Below are 19,400 nucleotides of genomic sequence, written 5' to 3'. Positions count from 1 at the left end.
CATGGTTCTTTCTCTTAGTCGGACATTGCAACCCATTTTTTTTTTCTTATTTACACATGCAATTCATAATTTCTATCACATGTATGTTCACAATAACATGTTATAATCACACATTAATTTATTTGGTTCATAATCACACAAGTTCATCAATCACATAAGCAAAAATCAAAGCATTAATATAACATAATTTTTGTTTCAGCTCAAACATGTTTCTTGATGCTTAACAAGATCATAATCTACACATTCCATTACTTCATTTCATTTTCTTTTCATTCATTCAATTTGGCCAACCCTCATTTAGGGTTTATACATCCATATTCATCAATATTTTTATTAAGGATTCTGCACTTGTGTTCTTTTATCCCCTACTCTTTTTAAATATTCTCTTTTAATTGTTTATTTTGAATTAACAAGTGTAAGAACCCGAAATCTTTCATTTTGAATTTTCTCCCCCTGTCTTGTCCTGAAATCATGAAGTAACAAACAAGGAAGTGATATTACTCTTACCACATGATTTTAAACAACTTAAGGGAAGGTTTTGGTGGTTTTCTTATTCTCTCCCTCTTGGTTTTTCTCTCCTTCTTCTATTGTTCCAACCAGCCCTTTAGGTTCTTCCTTCTTCCATGTTTACGTTCCTCCTTCCTTTCTCTAACCATCTATTCACTCAAACATCCAAGAAACATGGCATGCAAGGTGATTTGGGTGGATTCTCTTTGCAAAGAGGGAAGGCTGTTGCAGCTAGGGCTAGTGCTAGTTTTTGGGGAGAGGAAAAGTCATTTCTTTTTGCTCCCCTTGTATTTATACCTCTCTTAAATGAGATGGGGGTGTTTAGGTGTTGGTCATCCTTATTCTTATTCCCCTATTTAGTTAACTTAGGGTCAGTTTCTCCCCTAGAATTCATACTTAGAATAAGCCAGTTTCCCCCTATAATTTCTACCTAGAATAGGTTGGTCTATACTATTTAATGATTTTGGTTTTTACACTTGGTCTTGTTAGGATATCAGGCCCAATACATTTGGATATAGCTATCAACTAAACCTAAGAAAACATAAGCATGGTGAGACATTAGAACCAACATACTTGGGTTAATTCATCCATTGAACCCAAGTAAACTTGGGCTTGGAGACATGTTAGACCCAACATACTTGGGTTCACCCGTCCGTTAATCCTAAAAAAACTTGGACTTGACGGGATGTTAAACCTAATACACTTGGATTTAGTTGTCAATTGAACCCAAAGAAGCATGGGTCTGCCATGATGCTAAACCTAAAATACTTGGGTTTAACTGTTCGTTGAACCTAAGGAAACTTGGTCTTGGCAAATTGTCAAGCCCAATACACTTGGGTTTAGCTGTTAGCTGAAACCAAGGAAACATGGCCTTGGGGAGATGCTAGATCCAACATACTTTGGTTTAACCATGTAATGACTCGTGATTTCTTATCATTTCATGATCAAAATTAGTGGTAGTAGTTTTTTTTATAAGCCATTATGTCCTCGATGCTTTTCAAGATAGCATTCTGAGAATTGGTAAATAGGTTCCATCCATTAGTGTAGTACAAGACTCATATGATTTTATGGATCAATATTCCCATAAAAAGAGTACTCAATACACATACCCATAACATCATATTTACATATTCATAAGTTTATAGTACATCATATTTATACATTCATAAGTCTACATTCCTATTTTAATATCATTATCATTATGAGTTTTTACAAAAGTGTCGAATAACAAATCATAACTAGTATATTTGTTCATACAACATACATAACACCTTAAACATACAGATACATAGTTCATTTCAAATATATGGACCTGTGGAATGGAATTCCTATGCACCTTGATTGTGTGATGTCTCTGTTACAGTACAAAAATGAATACAAGAATTATAAACAACTGAACATGACAACTAATAACTAAAAGAATATTATTGTTACTTTTTGTTATTAGCCTAAGTGAGTGTAATCCTCTCTTTCTTCTTTACATGCATAATACATACCTTATTATTTCATCAACTAAATTATCCTTACTCACATGTCCCAACCTCTTCATAGGAGTGGTAGGGACTGAAGTCAATTCATTTACCAAAGTTATTTTATTTCGCTTTATTCTGATCATCCCTTACAAAACTACTGAACACGTTTATCTACATTGTTCCAACTCGGTCATCCATCTTGGATGTCATTAACCGTAGCTAATTCTAATATACACACTTGGTCATCCATCTTAGATGTCATAAGCCGTAGCTAATCACAATATCCACACCTGGTCATCCATCTCGGATGTAATTAGCTGAAGCTAATCATAATACTTAATACTGGCCATCCATTTAGGATGCCATCAACCAAAGCTAATCATCATGAACAACCCAGTCATCCATCTAGGATGCCATTATCCAAAGTTAATCATCATACACATTCAAATGTTCCATGAATGATTCAATATTTACCACAAGATAGTAATAGATCTTTTGTAATGAATTCATTTCAGAGAATTTATATTATGCTAGAAGATGGTGGAAACCACCTACCTATTTCTTTTATGGGGTGCCCTTGTCTGGTTGAAGGTCTAATCCCGGTCACGCCACCTGACACATCAAATGATTACTATTTGTATTTAGCAATAACATAAATCATTACCATACATATCCCAAGAATACACGTGTTCACATTCAAGTGTTCCTTGCATCTTACAATCATATAATGAAAGTCATCATATCAAGACACTTGTCTTAATATTAAACATAGTTTACCCACGAATGTCCTACTGTTTAATTTTTTTAGTTTCATAGTGAGTTGGTTCAAGCTAACAAAGAAGTCATCACAAAAATTAAATCATTTCTAATATGGAATTTGTTAATGAAATTAAGTTGCCGCTGTAAAAAAAAGTCGTTAGCGAAATTGGGTTGCTAGTGACACATAAATCATCAGCAAAAATTAGATCGTTGGTGATATAGAAATCATCAGTTAGAACAAGGTCTCTAGTGACACATAAATTGTTAGTGAAAATTTAGTTGTTGGTGATGTAGAATCATTAGTGAAGACTAATTCATGACATACGCATGGAATCATCATCGAACACAACCACCATTGACTTAGAATTCATCAATAAAAACTGAGTCGTTGTCGACTCAAAAATCGTTAATAAAAACTTATTTTACAGCTAATGGTATGGAATCGTCAGCGAACACAACCCATTGTTGACTCATAAATCATCAATGAAAATCGAGTCGTTGTTGACCTAGAAATTGTCAACGAAAACAAATTCATGACTAATGTATGGAACTTAGAATATGTCAGCGAAACTAAGTCATTTCTAGCTCTACTTTTCCCCCATGTTATGTATAAGGTCCATGCTAAGTTTCCCCCCTTAATAAAACACCCCAATTGAATTGAACAAAGATTGTAACCAATCACATTCGAATTTATGACAAGGCTATCAGACAATGCACAACCAAATCATCAATACAATTTTTAAGTATATTTTTCAAAGTTCTCCTAACTATTATTCCAAGGCCGTAACCTAACATTTGTCAACAATCATTCACCTTAAGTTCTCAATTGTATTATCCAATTCATCAATACAATTAATAGCAATTCAACAACACATAAAAAAGTTGTGTTTTCATACTAGCTGTTATAACCCAATTTTGGCCCATTGGTTATTAATCTTATTTGAGATTTTGGAGTTATTTTTATAAGTTTGGCATGTTGAAGAGACATTGTAAATTAATTGCTAAAGATAAGAAAATCTACATATTATGTTTTGGACCTAGTTTCTAATGACAGGTTTTTAGCCAAGTTAGAGGTCCAGAATGACAATGCGGGTTCAATATAAATCAAAGTACACATGTTAAGCTTTTTGAGGAGGTATTATGGGAAAAACTTTGATCTCATTTGGACCTCAAATGAGACTTGTAAACTCAGGCCAGAATCCTTTTCGTAGCAGGATTCTCTACTTTCACAATAGATATTCAAAATGGAATATCTTGGGCTTTTGATATAGAAATTAGTCACTTCATATACCCAAGTTCATCTACACATCAAGGACTACAACTTTTATGGAGGACTCCAAGTCATATAATTTTTTAAAAAGGATAGAATATGGATGCAATTGGGTTGGTTGAAATGGGTCTCTTGATCTGATTCAGAAACTAATGGTGCCGAGCACCCAATATGGCCGAGAGTATGATATAAAAACAGTGGGCCTTAGGACCCAAGAAGGGTGCAGATAAAGCCTTTTAACATGTCATGAATGAAAAAAATATAGCTGGGATGGTCGGATATTACAAGAAATCAAGTCGGAATCAAAGTCTAAATTGCAACAGAGTTAGTATTACAGTAGAATTGTGATAGCAACAAAATTAATTTTCAACACAAATTCTAAGAAATTTATCTAATCTTAAAAATCAAATAAAGAAGCAACAAATTAAGTATCACAAGGACTTAAGATTTTGGCAGCAAGAGGAGGAGGCCATTATAAGAAACCCTGGGGGAGACATTACACAAAAATGAGGGAGAATGCCAAATAAAAAAAAGGAGAAGAAAAAAAACCTAAAGTGTAAGGCCTGACCCACTCCCCTTTGTAAAAGTTTATATGCTATGGCTCAGCCCAACCTGGCTTCCATGCCTCATGGTTTTGTTCCTAGCAGCCTATAGGCCCCAAAACGAGTCCTACAAGGTAGGTACCAATTGCCTGAATATGCCCTGGTTCTGGACACTCTTCTTTCGATGTGGGATGTTACAATCCCCCCCACCTTTTTTCGATGTTAAATCGTTAGGGTGATAAGGCCCAAAGCGGACAATATCCGACATGTTGGGTCGGGCTGTTACATTTGGTATCAGAGCTTACCTCACTGGTTGTCCAGTTGTGCTGGTGGGGTCGTTGGGCTCCTTAAAGGGGTGGATTGGAATATCCCACATTGGTGGGTGAGGGTTTGGTAGCAGGCCTTATTTAAATGTAAACCCCTGGTTATATTTTTTCTAGGTTATTAAAATATGAGAAATTTAACCAATAGTAAAATGTGCTAAATTAAATTAAAGAAACATAAATCAATATAAAAATAGTGAAATTAATGAAATAAAAAGTGAATATAGTACTGAATTATTGAAAAGAAAAACATTGTGAGACAAAATGAATACATAAGACCAAGAGAGGTCAATATTCAAATAACTTAAGGTTAGGAGTTTATGTAAAAATGATAAAAAGGGGTAGGGATAAATGTCCAATTAACAAGATGATAGCACTATAAATATCATTCTATTTTCTCTCTTGGAGTGACTTGCAAAAGCAAGAGAGGGTTTAGAGAGAGGCTAGAGAGAAGACATATTGATGGCAAAAACTCCAACAGCTATAACTCCACCTTCCACGGTTGGATCAGAGCGATATGTGGATATGTTGTTCTTCTCCATGTAATGTATATTGTCATTGGAAGGATCTTCTATATTAGTCCTTATTTGAGAGATATCACGGGAGGCAAATGTTTGGGAAAATACACTTCTGGACTGTCTTCGTCACCGACTGTTTTCTCCTCTGGCTACTATTGGATCTGGCTATAATTTTGATATGTTATTCTTCCTAATGTTGTATATATTCTGAATGGTGAAGTTAAAAAAAAAACACTTGGTATAGAAGTTGTGCTTCTCACACAGTAGGTCTGTAAGTTTGAGTCAGTTCGGTTAAACCCATGTTTCTGAAAATTTCACCATTTGATGAAGTTGATATTTGGATATGTTATACTCATAATAATGAATTATAACTTGACCGTATGGATTATATGGAATATTATTCTTTTGTTATGTATAGTATGTGATATGGCTAGGGGTTGAGATAAAAGAGAGAAAGTTAAATTGTGGATGTTGTGTGTAAATGGAAAGGTTGATGAATCTGGACAGATTCATCTCCTAACTTTTAGAGAGAATTCGAGTAGGAGGACGGGGGAATTAGGATCAGGTTCCTTCATAGTGATTGTAGTTTTAGATGTTAGCTAACTAAATAAATTTGTCTTGCTTAATTTAGAGATGTAGAAATCCAGATATGAGTCACCAACCAGGATTTGGTCATGACAGACCTTGCAGGGTAGTAGGTATGGTTTGTTAATGAGCAATTTTGTCTGTCTTAGAGGCAGAACTGGGTTCCTTTCCTTTAGAGAACTTGTAGCCTCGTATGTTAGCTTTCCAACAAGACCAATCTCGCTTAAAATGGAGTTCTATAACTCTAGATATAGTTAAACATCTGAGGAGAGATTGGACAATAACTGTTCAATGTCAAGATAGTAACAGTTGGATAGTAACAGTCCAATGTTTGTTGATGAGTAATTTTGACTATCTTATAGGCAGAACTTGGTTCTCCTTCCTTTAGAGAATTTGTTGTCTCGTGTCTTAGCTTTCCAATGAGATCAATCTCGCTTGAAATGGAGTTCTATAACTCTAGATCTAGTTAAAAATTTAGGGAGAGGTTGGAAAGTAACAGTTCAATATCAAGACAATAACAATTGGACAATAATAGTCTAATGTTTGTTGATGAGCAATTTTGACTGTCTTAAAGACAAAACTGGGTTCTCCTTCCTTCAGAGAACTTGTAGCCTCGTGTCTTCACTTTCCAATGAGATTAATCTTGCTTGAAATGGAGTGCTTTAACTCTAGATATAGTTAAAAATATGAGTAAAGGTCAGACAGTAACAGTTCAATATCAAGACAATAACAGTTGGAAAGTAACAGTTGGATAGTAATAGTCCAATGTTTGTTAAAGAGCAATTTTGACTCTCTTGAGGCAGAACTGGGTTCTCTTTCCTTCAAAGAACTTGTAACCTCGTGTCTTAGCTTTCAAATGAGACAAATATTGCTTGAAATGGAGTTCTACAACTCTAGATATAGTTAAAAATATGAGTAAAGGTCAGACAAGAACAATTCAATATCAAGACAATAACAGTTGGATAGTAACAGTTCAATGTTTGTTAATGAGACATTTTGGCTATCTTAGAGGTAGAATTGGGTTCTTCTTCCTTCAAGAACTTGTAGCCTCGTGTCATAGCTTTCCAACGAGACTAATCTCGCTTGAAAAGGAGTTCAATAACTCAAGATATAGTTAAACATCTAAGGAGAGGTCAGACAGTAATAGTTTGACAGTAATAATCCAATGTTTGTTGATGAGCAATTTTTACTGTCTTGAAGGAAGAACTGTGTTCCCTGTCCATAAAAAACTTGTGGCCTTGTGTCTTAGCTTTCCAACGAGACCAATCTCGCTTAAAATAAAGTTCTATAACTCTAGATATAGTTAAAAATATGAGTAGTTGTCGGACAGTAATAGTTTAATATCAATATAGTAATTGTTGGACACTAACAGTCCAATGGTTGTTGTTAAGCAATATTGACTATGTTAGAGGCAGAATTGAATTCTCATTCCTTCAGAGAACTTGTAGCCTCATGTCTTAGCTTTCCAACTAGACTAATATCGCTTAAAATGGAGTTCTATAGCTCTAGATATAGTTAAAAATCTGACGAGAGGGCGGACAATAACAATTGAATATCAAGACAGTAATAGTTGGACAATAATAGTCCAATGTTTGTTGATGAGCAATTTTGACCATCTTAGCTTGTGTCTTAGAGAACTTCTTACCTTGTGTCTTAGCTTTCCAACAAGACCAATCTTGCTTGAAACAAAGTTCTACAACTCTAGATATAGTTAAAAATAGGAGTATAGGTCAAACAATAACAGTTCAATATCAAGACAGTAACATTTGGACAGTAACATTCCTTTGTTTGTTCTTAAGCAATTTTGACTGTGTTAGAGGCAAAACTAGGTTATCCTTCCTTTAGAGAACTTGTAGCCTCGTGTGTTAGCTTTCTAAAAAGACCAATCTCGTTTGAAATGGAGTTCTACAAGTCTAGATATAGTTAAAAATCTAAGGAGAGGTCAGACAGTAATAGTTCAATATCAAGACAATAACAATTGGACAATAATAGTCCAATGTTTTTTGAAGAGCAATTTTAACTATTTTAGAGGAGAACTAGGCTCTCCTTCCTTTATAGAACTTGTAGCCTCATTTCTTACCTTTCCAATGACATTAATCTCGCTTGTAATGGAGTTTTATAACTCTAGATATAGTTAGTCATATAAGAAGAGGTCAGACAATAATAGTTTAATATCAAAACAGTAACAGTCCAATGTTTGTTAATGAGATATTTTGACTATTTTAGAGGTAAAACTAGGTTCTTCTTCCTCCTAGAACTTGTAGTCTCATGTCTTAGCTTTCCAACAAGATGAATTTTGCTTGAAAATGAGTTTTATAATTCTAGATATAGTTAAACATCCGAGTAGAAGTCGGACAGTAACAGTTGGACAATAATAGTTCGATGTTTGTTAATGAGCAATTTTAACTGTCTTAGAGGTAGAACTGGGTTCTCTATCCTTCAGAGAACTTATTACTTTGTGTCTTAGCTTTCTAACAAAACCATTCTCAAGTGCCTGTAGTGTCCCAATTTTGAGCATTTTCAGCTAGCAAGTCTAGGTACTCCATTGCTTCATCAAGGTCTTTATTTTTAAAAGTTTCATTGCACATCAATTCCATCATTTGCCTATCTTTAGGTGTTAATCCTTTATAAAAATATGAAACCAATCTCCATGTTTCAAAACCATGATGAGGGCAAGTATTAAGCAAGTCTTGATACCTATTCCAACATTGGTTAAATGTTTCTCCTGGTTTTTAAGTGAAAGTGGTGATTTGTCTTTTGAAAGAGTTTATTCTGTAAGATGGAAAAAACTTCTTTAAAAATTGTTGTTGCATTTCATCCTAAGCACGAATGGATCCTGGTCTCAAATTTTGTAGCCATGTTTTAGCTTTATCTTTTAAAGAAAAAGGAAAAAAAAGCTTTAATATAATAGTGTTCATGCTACAATTTGAGTCATTATAAGTGTTACAAACTTCTTCAAATTCTCTCAAATGCAAGTATGAATTTTCTAGATCTAAACCATGAAAAAAGGGTAAAAGTTGAATAATACCTGACTTTAAATTGAAATAGATGCATCAGGAGGAAAAAATATACATGATTCATTTAGTCTCTAAGTGTTTTAACCCAATTATTCTGATTATTCTCATTATAAAATGATTGATTATCCTCTTCAGCCATGTTTTTCTAAAAAACATGAGGATACTCTACAAAGTCTAGCATTTAATTATGTGACCAAACTCTCATGCACGTGTAGGAAGAGAATAAAAAGAAGAAAAGAAAAAGAAAAGGAGACAAAACATAAGAAACAAAAGTTAGATAAAAGAAAAGTGAAAGGAGAAAAATATAACAAAATTTATAATTTGTATATAAATTTACCTCTCTGGCAACGACACCAAGAACTTGACACGACCAAAAGATTGATGTCTTCTCCCAAGTGCAGGAGTGTTGAAGTAATAAATAATTCGGCAAGACCCGGGTCGAATCATAAGGAGGTTAGCTATATAAATTAAAAATAATAATAATAATAAGTTAAAAAGAACTTTGAGATGTAAGATTAATGTGAGGATTCAATAATGATAAAAAAAAAATATCAAGGTTAGAGGATCCACTAATAGTAATAGAAATAAGTATAGTATAAACTATTTTTATTAATCAACTGGAAACCACACACAAAGGAGGTTCCAATCGGATGATTTGTCCTTAATACTTCATTCTAAATTTTTAAGATGATCATATTAATTATCTTATTTAAGTAACACCAAATTTTTAAATATTATCAGGAATTCATGATGCTAACTTATGTTAACAACAAATCAAGTTCCTTTCATAGCACAGATGTAGGTCATACCATACTGTTGGCTATGAAAGTGTCAAGCATTTGTTGTACCAAGTGTTATACAACACAAATCTAGATTAACCATTTAACAAGCAAGGTATTAAGAGTTGGTAAGATAAAAAGATAAGACATGTTAATAACAAACTTTCTTAGATATAAACATTAAAGTACATGTTGAGTTTATATTATACATAATCTAACACCATTAGTGAAACCTTTTCACCTTGACATAATAAACTTAGCTAAACATAATGAAGAAGATAAACATAAATAAACAACATAAGAACATACGTATAGTAAAGGAAATGAAAAGTATAAACAAGAGATTAAGGAAAATATAACATGAAATAAAACTTAAACATTACAAAAATATAAAGAAAGAAATAAAGAGCATGATCTTGATCTAAACAACCAAGATGCCTAAATGCATGGCAAATGCCTCATTTTATAGGCCAAAATTTGGAACTATTGATTTGATGACTAATTGTTGAGTGGGTGGCCAACTCTTGACTTGGTGAAAATCCTTATCTTCTTGTCTGAACAAAACATCATTGCTAACATCAGAATTGGAACCATCTATACTCATGAAAGTTCTATGAAATTGTCTTATCTTTCCAGGAAAAGAAATTGAGGTCATTTGGACGTCTAGAACTCGAGATATGGGCTGAACACTAAACAGTGTCTAGGCTGCAGGACAAATTCGAACTTCTCCATTGTTACTATAATTTGGACTTGAAAATGACCTTTTTAAATCTTGGACTCCAATGAAATTTGTAGGCCTATGTCTTACCTTTCCATCCATATAAAGCAAACCTAAATCCGAGATCTATAGCTCCAGATATGACCCAATTACCAAATAGTGTTCCAGTTTGGACTGCACCAGCATATCTTTTTTAAGTTTGGCCCTCTCTTTGTCCTTTCAATTTTAGTATTTAAACTCATCAATCAATCCTTTCATTTATGAGAGAGGCCTGCATTTAAGATGAATATTTACCATAAATTAAAGGTATCTTATATTATTAGATATGTTATTATAAAACATGTTTTAGTTAAGGAGTTATTGATACTTCAAGTGCAAAATGATGATATAAAACCTTGATAAAAATACACTTTTAAGTAGTAATAAGGAGGCTACAAGTTCTGTGGGGAAGGAGAACTTAGTTCGACCTCTTAGAGAGTCAAAATTGCTCCAACATTGGACAGTTACTATCCAACGATTATTGTCTTGATATTGAAATGTTACTATCCGACCTCTCCTCAGATTTTATTATTATATCTAGAGTTATAAAACTCTATGTCAACCTAGATTGGTCTTGTTGGAAAGCTAAGACTAGAGGCTACAAGTTCTCCATGAAGGAGAACCCAGTTCTATCTCTAAAAAAAATGTCAAAATTGCTCAAACATTGGACTAATATTGTCTTGATATTGAACTATTATTGTTCGACCTCTCCTTTTTAACTATATCTAGACTTATATCATGTCATGCCAGATTGGTTTTGTTGGAAATCTAAGACAAAAGGCTACAAGTTCTCTAGGGAAGGAGAACCCAGTTTGACCTTTAAGAGAGTCAAAATTGATCAAACATTGGACTATTGTTGCCCAACAATTACTGTATTCATATTGAACTGTTACTATCCGACCTCTCCTCAGACTTTTAACTATATCTAGAGTTATAGAACTCCATTTCAAGCGAGATTGGTCTCTTTGGAAAGCTAAGACAGGAGGCTACAAGTTCTTTACGGAAAGAGAACCTAGTTCGGCCTCTAAGACAGTCAAAATTTCTCAAATATTGGATTATTATTGTCAAACGGTTACTGTCTTGTTATTGAACTGTTATTGTCCAACCTCTACTCAGATTGTTAACTATATCAAGAGATATTTAACTCTATTTGCATCAAGATTGGTCTCATTGGAAAGCTAAGAGAGGAGGCTATAAGTTCTCTTGGGAAGAAGAACCCATTTCAGACTTTAAGATAGTCAAAATTGCTCAAACAATGAACTAGTACTGTACAACTGTTACTGTCTTGATCTTGAACTATTATAGTGCGACCTCTCTTTTCATTGTTAACAATAACTAGAGTTATAGAGCTCCATTATAAGCAAGAATGGTCTCATTGGAAAGTTAAGACACGCGGCTACAAGTTCTTTGAAAAAAATAGAACCCGGTTCTGCCTCTAAGACAATCAAAATTTCTTTAATATTAGATAATTACGGTCCAACGGTTACTGTCTTAATATTGAACTATTATTGTCCAACCTCTCCTCAAATTTCTTTGAATGCTAATACAGGAGCCTACAAATTCTCTAGGGAAGGAGAAACTAGTTCAGCCTCTAATAAAATCAAAATTGCTCAAACATTGAACTGTTATTGTCCAACGATTATTGTCTTGATATTGAACAGTTACTGTCTGACCTCTCCTTAGATTGTTAACAATATTGAAAGTTATATAACTTCATTTCAAGCTAGATTGGTCTCATTGGAAAGCTAAGACAGGAGGCTACAAGTTCTCTCAAGGAAAGAGAACCTAATTTGGCCTCGAAGAGAGTCAAAATTGCTAAAACATTAGACTCTTACTATCCAATGGTCACTGTCTTGTTATTAAAGTGTTACAGTGCGACCTCTCCTTAGATTGTTAACAATATCTAGAGTTATAGAGCTCCATTTCAAGCGAGATTGGTCTCATTTGAAAGCTAAGACACGTGGCTACAAGTTCTTTGAAGGAAGGAGAACCCAGTTCTGCCTATAAGACAGTCAAAATTTCTGAAACATTGGACTGTTAAAGTCCAACAATTACTGTCTTAATATTGAACTATTATTGTCTAACCTCTCCTTATAATGTTTAGAGTTATATAACTCCATGTCAAGCCAGATTAGTCTCGTTGGAAAGCTAAGACAATAGGCTACAAGTTCTCTAGGGAAGGAGAACCCAGTTCTGCTTTTAAGAGAGTCAAAATTGGATTGTTACTGTCTAGCGGTTACTGTCTTGATATTGAAGTGTTACTGTCCGACATCAACTCAAATTGTTAACTATATCGAAAGTTATATAAGTCTATTTCAAGCTGGATTGGTCTTATTGGAAAGCTAAGACAGGAGGCTAGGAGTTCTTTGGGGAAGGAGAACCTAGTTCGGCCTCTATTAGAGTCAAAATTGCTCAAACATTGGACTGTTATTGTCCAACGATTACTGTCTTGACATTGAACTGTTACATTCTGACCTCTCCTCAGATTTTTCACTACATCTAAACTTATAGAACTCCATGTCAAGCCAAATTGCTCTCGTTGGAATTCTAAGAAAAGAGGCTATAAGTTCTCTGGGAAGCATAACCCAGTTCGACCTCTTAGAGAGTCAAAATTGCTCAAACATTGGACTGTTACTATCCAACAGTTACTGTCCGACCTCTCCTTAAATTTTTAACTATATCTAGAGTTATAGAACTCCACGTCAAGCCAGATTTGTCTCATAGGAAAGCTAAGATAGAAGGCTACAAGTTCTCTAGGAAAGAGAACCCAGTTCTGTCTCTAAAAGAGTCAAAATTGCTAAAACATTGGACTGTTAGTGTCCAACGATTACTGTCTTGATATTGAAGTGTTATAATGCGACCTCTCCTTAGATTGTTAACAATAACTAGACTTGTAGAACTCCATTACAAGCGAGAATGGTATCCTTGCAAAGCTAAGACACATGGCTACAACTTTTTGAAGGAAGGAGAACCCAGTTTTGCCTCTAAGACAGTCAAAATTTCTTAAACATTAGATAGTTATGGTCCAACAATTGTTGTTTTAATATTAAATTATTATTGTCCAACCTCTCCTCAAATTGATAACCATACCTAGAGTTATAGAACTCAATGTCAAGTGATATTGGTCTCTTTGGAAAGCTAATACAAGAGGCTACAAGTTCTATAGGGAAGGAGAACCCAATTTGGCCTCTAAAATTGTCTAAATTACTCAAATATTGAACTGTTACTGTCCATCCTCTACTCAGATTGTTAACTATCAAAAGTTATATAACTCCATTTCAAGCTAGATTGGTCTCATTTGGAAGCTAAGACATGAGGCTACAAGTTCTCTAAAGGAAGGAGAACCCAGTTCGGCCTCTAGGACAGTCAAAATAGTTCAAACACTAGACTGTTACTATGTTGATATTGAACTGTTACTCTCCGACCTCTCCTTAGATTTTATTACTATATCTAGAGTTATAGAACTCCATGTCAAGCTAGATTGGTCTCGTTGGAAAGCTAAGATAGGAGGCTACAAGTTCTCTAGGAAGGAGAACCCAGTTCTGCCTCTAAGATAGCAAAATGTCTCAAACATTGGAATATAAGACAAGAGGCTACAAGTTCTCTTGGAAGGAGAACCCAGTTCTGCCTCTGAGAGTGCAAAATGATGATATAAAACCTTGATAAAAATACACTTTTAAGTACTAATAAGTAGGCTACAAGTTCTCTGGGGAAGGAGAACCTAGTTCGACCTCTTAGAGAGTCAAAATTGCTCAAACATTGGATTGTTACTGTCCAATGGTTCCTGTCTTGATATTGAACAGTTATTGTCCGACCTCTTCTCATATTTTTAACTATATCTTGAGTTATAGAACAACATTTCAAGCAAGATTCATCTCATTGGAAAAGCTAAGACAGGTGGCTACAAGTTCTCTAGGAAGGAGAACCTAGTTCTGCCTTTAAGACAGTAAAATTTCTCAAATGTTGGACTATTATTGGCCTACGGTTACTTTCTTGATATTGAACAGTTACTATCCGACCTCTCCTCAGATTTTTAACTATATTTAGAGTTAGAAAACAACATGTCAAGCCAGATTCATCTCGTTGGAAAGCTAAGACAGGAGGCTACATGTTCTCTTAGAAGGATAACCTAGTTCTGCCTTAATGAGAGTCAAAATTGCTCAAACATTGGACTGTTACCGTCCAACGATTACTGTCTTGATAATGAAGTGTTATAATGCAACCTCTCCTTAGATTGTTAATAATATCTAGAGTTAAAGAATTCCATTTCAAGCGAGATTGGTCTCATTCAAAAGCAAAACCATGTGGTTACAAGTTCTCTGAAGGAAGGAGAATCCAGTTCTTCCTCTAAGATAATCAACATTTATGAAACATTAGACTATTATGGTCTAATGATTACTGTCTTAGTATTGAACTATTATTCTCCAACCTCTCCTTATAATGTTAATTATATCTAGAGTTATAGAACTCCATGTCAAGTCATATTGGTCTTGTTGGAAAGCTAAGACAGGAGGCTACTAGTTCTCTAGGGAAAGAGACCCAGTTCGGCCTTTAAGATAGTAAAAATTGCTCAAAAATTGGACTATTACTGTCCAACGGTTAGTGTCATGATACTGAACTATTACTTTACAACTTCTCCTTAGATTTTTAACTATATCTAGGGTTATAGAACTCTATGTCAAGCAAGATTCGTGTAACAGCCCGACCCAACATGCTGAATATTATTCGCTTTGGGCCTTACCGCCCTCACGGTTTTGTTCCTGGTAACACGAGCCCACTACTGAGCCTGACGCCCCAAAACGCGTTCAACATGTTAGCACCAACACTACTAATAAGGTCAGCAACACACCCCTCACCCGCCGATGTAGGATCTTACAATCCACCCCCCTTAAGGAGCTCGATGACCCCGTTGGCACAATTGGACAGCCAATGAAGTCAGCTCTGATACCAAATGTAACAGACTGGCTCAACATGCTGAATATTGTTCGCATTAGGCCTTACCGCCCTCACAGTTTTGTTCCAGGTAACGCGAGCCCACTACTGAGCTTGACGCCCTAAAACGCGTTCAACATGTTAGCACCAGCACTACTAATAAGGTTAGCAACACACCCCTCACCCGCCGATGTGGGATCTTACAGTTACCGTCCAACGATTACAGTCTTGATATTGAACAGTTACTGTCCGACGTCTTCTCAGGTTTTTAACTATATCTAGAGTTATAGAACAACATGTCAAACTAGATTCATCTCGTTAGAAAGCTAAGACAGGAGGCTACAAGTTCTCTGGGAAGGAGAACCCTGTTTGGCCTCTAAGAGAATCAAAATTGCTCAAACATTTGACTGTTACTATCCAATGATTACTATCTTGATATTGAAGTGTTACCGTGCAACCTCTACTTACATTGTTAACAATAACTAGCATTTTATAACTCCATTACAAGCAAGAATGCTTTCCCTAGAAAGCTAAGACAAGTGGCTACAAGTTCTTTGAAGGAAGGAGAACCCAGTTTTGCCTCTAAGACATTCAAAATTTCTTAAACATTAGATTGTTACGGTACAACGGTTACTGTCTTAATATTGAACTATTATTGTCCAACATCTCCTCAAATTGATAACTATACCTAGAGTTATAGAACTCCATGTCAAGCAAGATTGGTATCTTTGAAAAGCTAAAACAGGAGGCTATAAGTTCTCTGGGAAGGAGAACCCAATTCTGCCTCTAAGACAGTAAAATTTCTCAGACATGAGACTGAACTGTCCAACGATTACTGTCTTGATATTGAACTATTATTGTCCGACCTCTTCTCAGATTTTTAACTATATATAGAGTTATAGAACAACATGTCAAGCTAGATTGGTCTAGTTGGAAAGCTAATACAGGAGGCTACAAGTTCTCTAGGTAATTAGAACCCAGTTTGTCCTCTAAGAGAGTCAAAATTGCTCAAACATTAGACTATTACTGTCCGACAATTACTCTCTTGATATTCAACTGTTACTATCTTACCTTTCCTTAGATTTTTAACTATATCTAGAGTTATAGAACAACATGTCAAGCCAGATTGGTCTCGTTGGAAAGCTAAGACAAGAGGCTACAAGTTCTCTAGGAATGATAACCCAGTTCGTCCTCTAAGAGAGTCAAAATTGCAAGACCGGGGTCGAACCATAGAGAGGTTAATTGTATAAATTATGGACAATAATAATACAACAACAACAATAACAATACTAATAGTAGTAGTTGTAGTACTAATAATAATAATAATAAAGAAGAAGAAGAAGTTGATGAGAAATTTGAGATGAAAGATTGATGTAAGGATTAAACAATGATAAAAAAAAATGTCAAGGTTAGAGGATCCGCTAATGGTATTTCAAACAAGTATAGTATAAACTCTTACTATTCAATTGAAAACCACACACAAAAAAGGTTCCAATCGGATGATTTGTCATTAATAGCTCATTATAAATTGTTAACATGATCATATCTATTATCTTATTTAAGTAACACCAAACTTTTAAATATTGTCAGGAATTCATGATACTAACTTATGTTAACAACAAATCAAGTTCTTTTCATAGCACAGGTGTACGTAATACCACGGTTGGGCTATGAGAGTGCCAAACATTTGTTGTACCAATTGTTATACAACACAAATCTAGATTAACCATTTAACAAGCAAGGTATTAAGAATTAGTAAGATAAAAAGATAAGACATGTTAATATTAAACATTAAGGTCCATGTTGAGTTTACACTATACTTATTCTTACACCATTAGTGTAACATTTTCACCTTGACATAATAAACTTAGCTACACATAATGAAAGAGAGAAACATAAATAAACAAAATAACAACATAAATAAGATACAAGTTAACTAAGTAAAGGAAAGGAAAGGAAAAGCATAAACAAGATATTAATGAAAGCAAAACTTAAGAATTACAAAAAATATAAAGAGAGAGCAAGAGCAAGTTCTTGATCTAAACAACCAAGCTCTTAAATGCATGGCTAATGCCTCCTTTTATAGGCCAAAATTTGGAACTATTGATTTGATGACTAATTGTTGACTGGCTGGCCAACTCTTGACTTGGTGAAAATCCTTATCTTCTTGTCTGAACAAAACATCATTGCTAGCATTAGAACTGGAACCCACTATACTCATGAAAGTTACAGGAAATTGTCTTGTCTTTCCAAGGAAAAACAATTGAGGTCATTTGAACTTCTAGAACTTGAGATATGGGCTGAACACTAAACAGTGTCTGGGCTGCAGGACATATTCGGACTTCTCCGTTGTTGCTATAATTTGGACTTGAAAATGGCCTTTTTAAATCTTGGACTCCACATGAAAGTTGTAGGCCTATGTCTTACCTTTCCATCCATATAAAGCATACCTAAATCCGAGATCTACAGCTCCAGATATGACCCAGTTACCGAATAGTGTTCCGGTTTGGACTGCACCGGCATCTCTTTTCTAAGTTTGGCCATCTCTTTGTCCTTTCACTTTCAATACTTAAACTCATCAATCAATCCTTTTATTTATGTGATAGTCCTGCATTTAAGATGAACATTTACCAAAAATTAAAGGTATCTTATATTATTAGATATGTTATTAAAAACATGTTTTAGTTAAAAAGTTATTGATACTTCAAGTGCAAAATGATGATATAAAACCTTGATAAAAATGCACTTTTAAGTACTAATCACACCCTTAACCAGCTTATTACTAGTCCCTAGTAATCAAAGCGTTAAAATAGAAAAACAATTTGCAAATTCCACAAAGCAAGGCATTCATCATTCAACTTCCATTAATCTATCCAGATAAACAAATTTTCATTAAATTCATATATATGCTCAACACCTTTTAAACAAGTTATTAAGAAACCTTCCTTTTGTGCTCAATATATCAACACATAGTTTTGGGGCTTTACTTGGAGAATTTTTATTCTAATGTTTAAGGTTAACTTCCTTGGGTTAGAAGTATTATCTTCTTTTTAAAAAAAAAATATATACATATAACTTAAAACATAATGCATCTTTAACCCATGTAACGAGCTTTCGGCTCCCAAGGAAGTTAACTTCCCAGACTAGTTGGTCTTAGGGCATTAGTTGTTGAGACACCCCTACGAGCTTAGTAACTCGGGTTACAGATACTGATATGTAGGTAGTGCAATTTTTTATTCCCTTAAGCTTTTCTCCTCAACCCATGTAACAAGCGTTGGGCCAATAGCTTCCAAGTCAGTTGACTTTAGGGTATTAAGTGTTAAAACACCCCTTTGAGCTTAATTGCTTAGGTTAGGGAGGCTACGAAACCAAACTTATCTAAATTTTTATTATCATTATTTTTTTTTTATCTTTGTTTGTCTTTTTTTTTGCAAATCATATACTATCCCTTTCCCTTAGTTGTTACTTTTAACAAAAGAACATAAATAATATAATAATCTAATGTGCAACTCACAATCATATGTTAAAGTGTGTGCGTGAAAATGAAGATTTAAGAATACTTGTTAAACGAGCATATGAGCAGAATCAAGTGATAAAATACGAGAGTTTGTAAACCTGAATATTTCAAGAAGTATTATGATAGACCTTGTTAAGAATGTTTACTAAGATACGTCTCAAGAGTCACTTTAACAAAAGAACTCCTTTTACTCTGTCATCCTAGTAACAACAGTTTTGCAAATAGTTTATGAAATAGAAAACACAGTTAGTTTTTTTTAAAAAAAATATATCAACTACTATCCTTTCCCCCCAACCAAAATGAGACCTTGTCCTCCTAAAATAGCGAACACTGACAAACCTAAAACACACTTAAACAAATATAAGAAACAACAAAACATAATAATAAAACTAAAAGACAAAGTTTTTACAAACGAAGGCTCA

The 19,400-nt window shown here is 34.4% G+C and overlaps 1 pseudogene; it reads right to left on the bottom strand.

Annotated features, from left to right (window-relative positions):
• LOC140954777 (uncharacterized) overlaps positions 1-19,400 on the bottom strand; it is a 165,184-nt pseudogene that overhangs the window by 38,340 nt on the left and 107,444 nt on the right.

Source organism: Populus alba, chromosome 17, assembly GCF_005239225.2.
Source record: "Populus alba chromosome 17, ASM523922v2, whole genome shotgun sequence".
NCBI lineage: Eukaryota > Viridiplantae > Streptophyta > Magnoliopsida > Malpighiales > Salicaceae > Populus > Populus alba.
The sequence above is the reverse complement of the archived record's forward strand: the minus strand, read 5'-3'. Positions and strand labels throughout refer to the sequence as shown.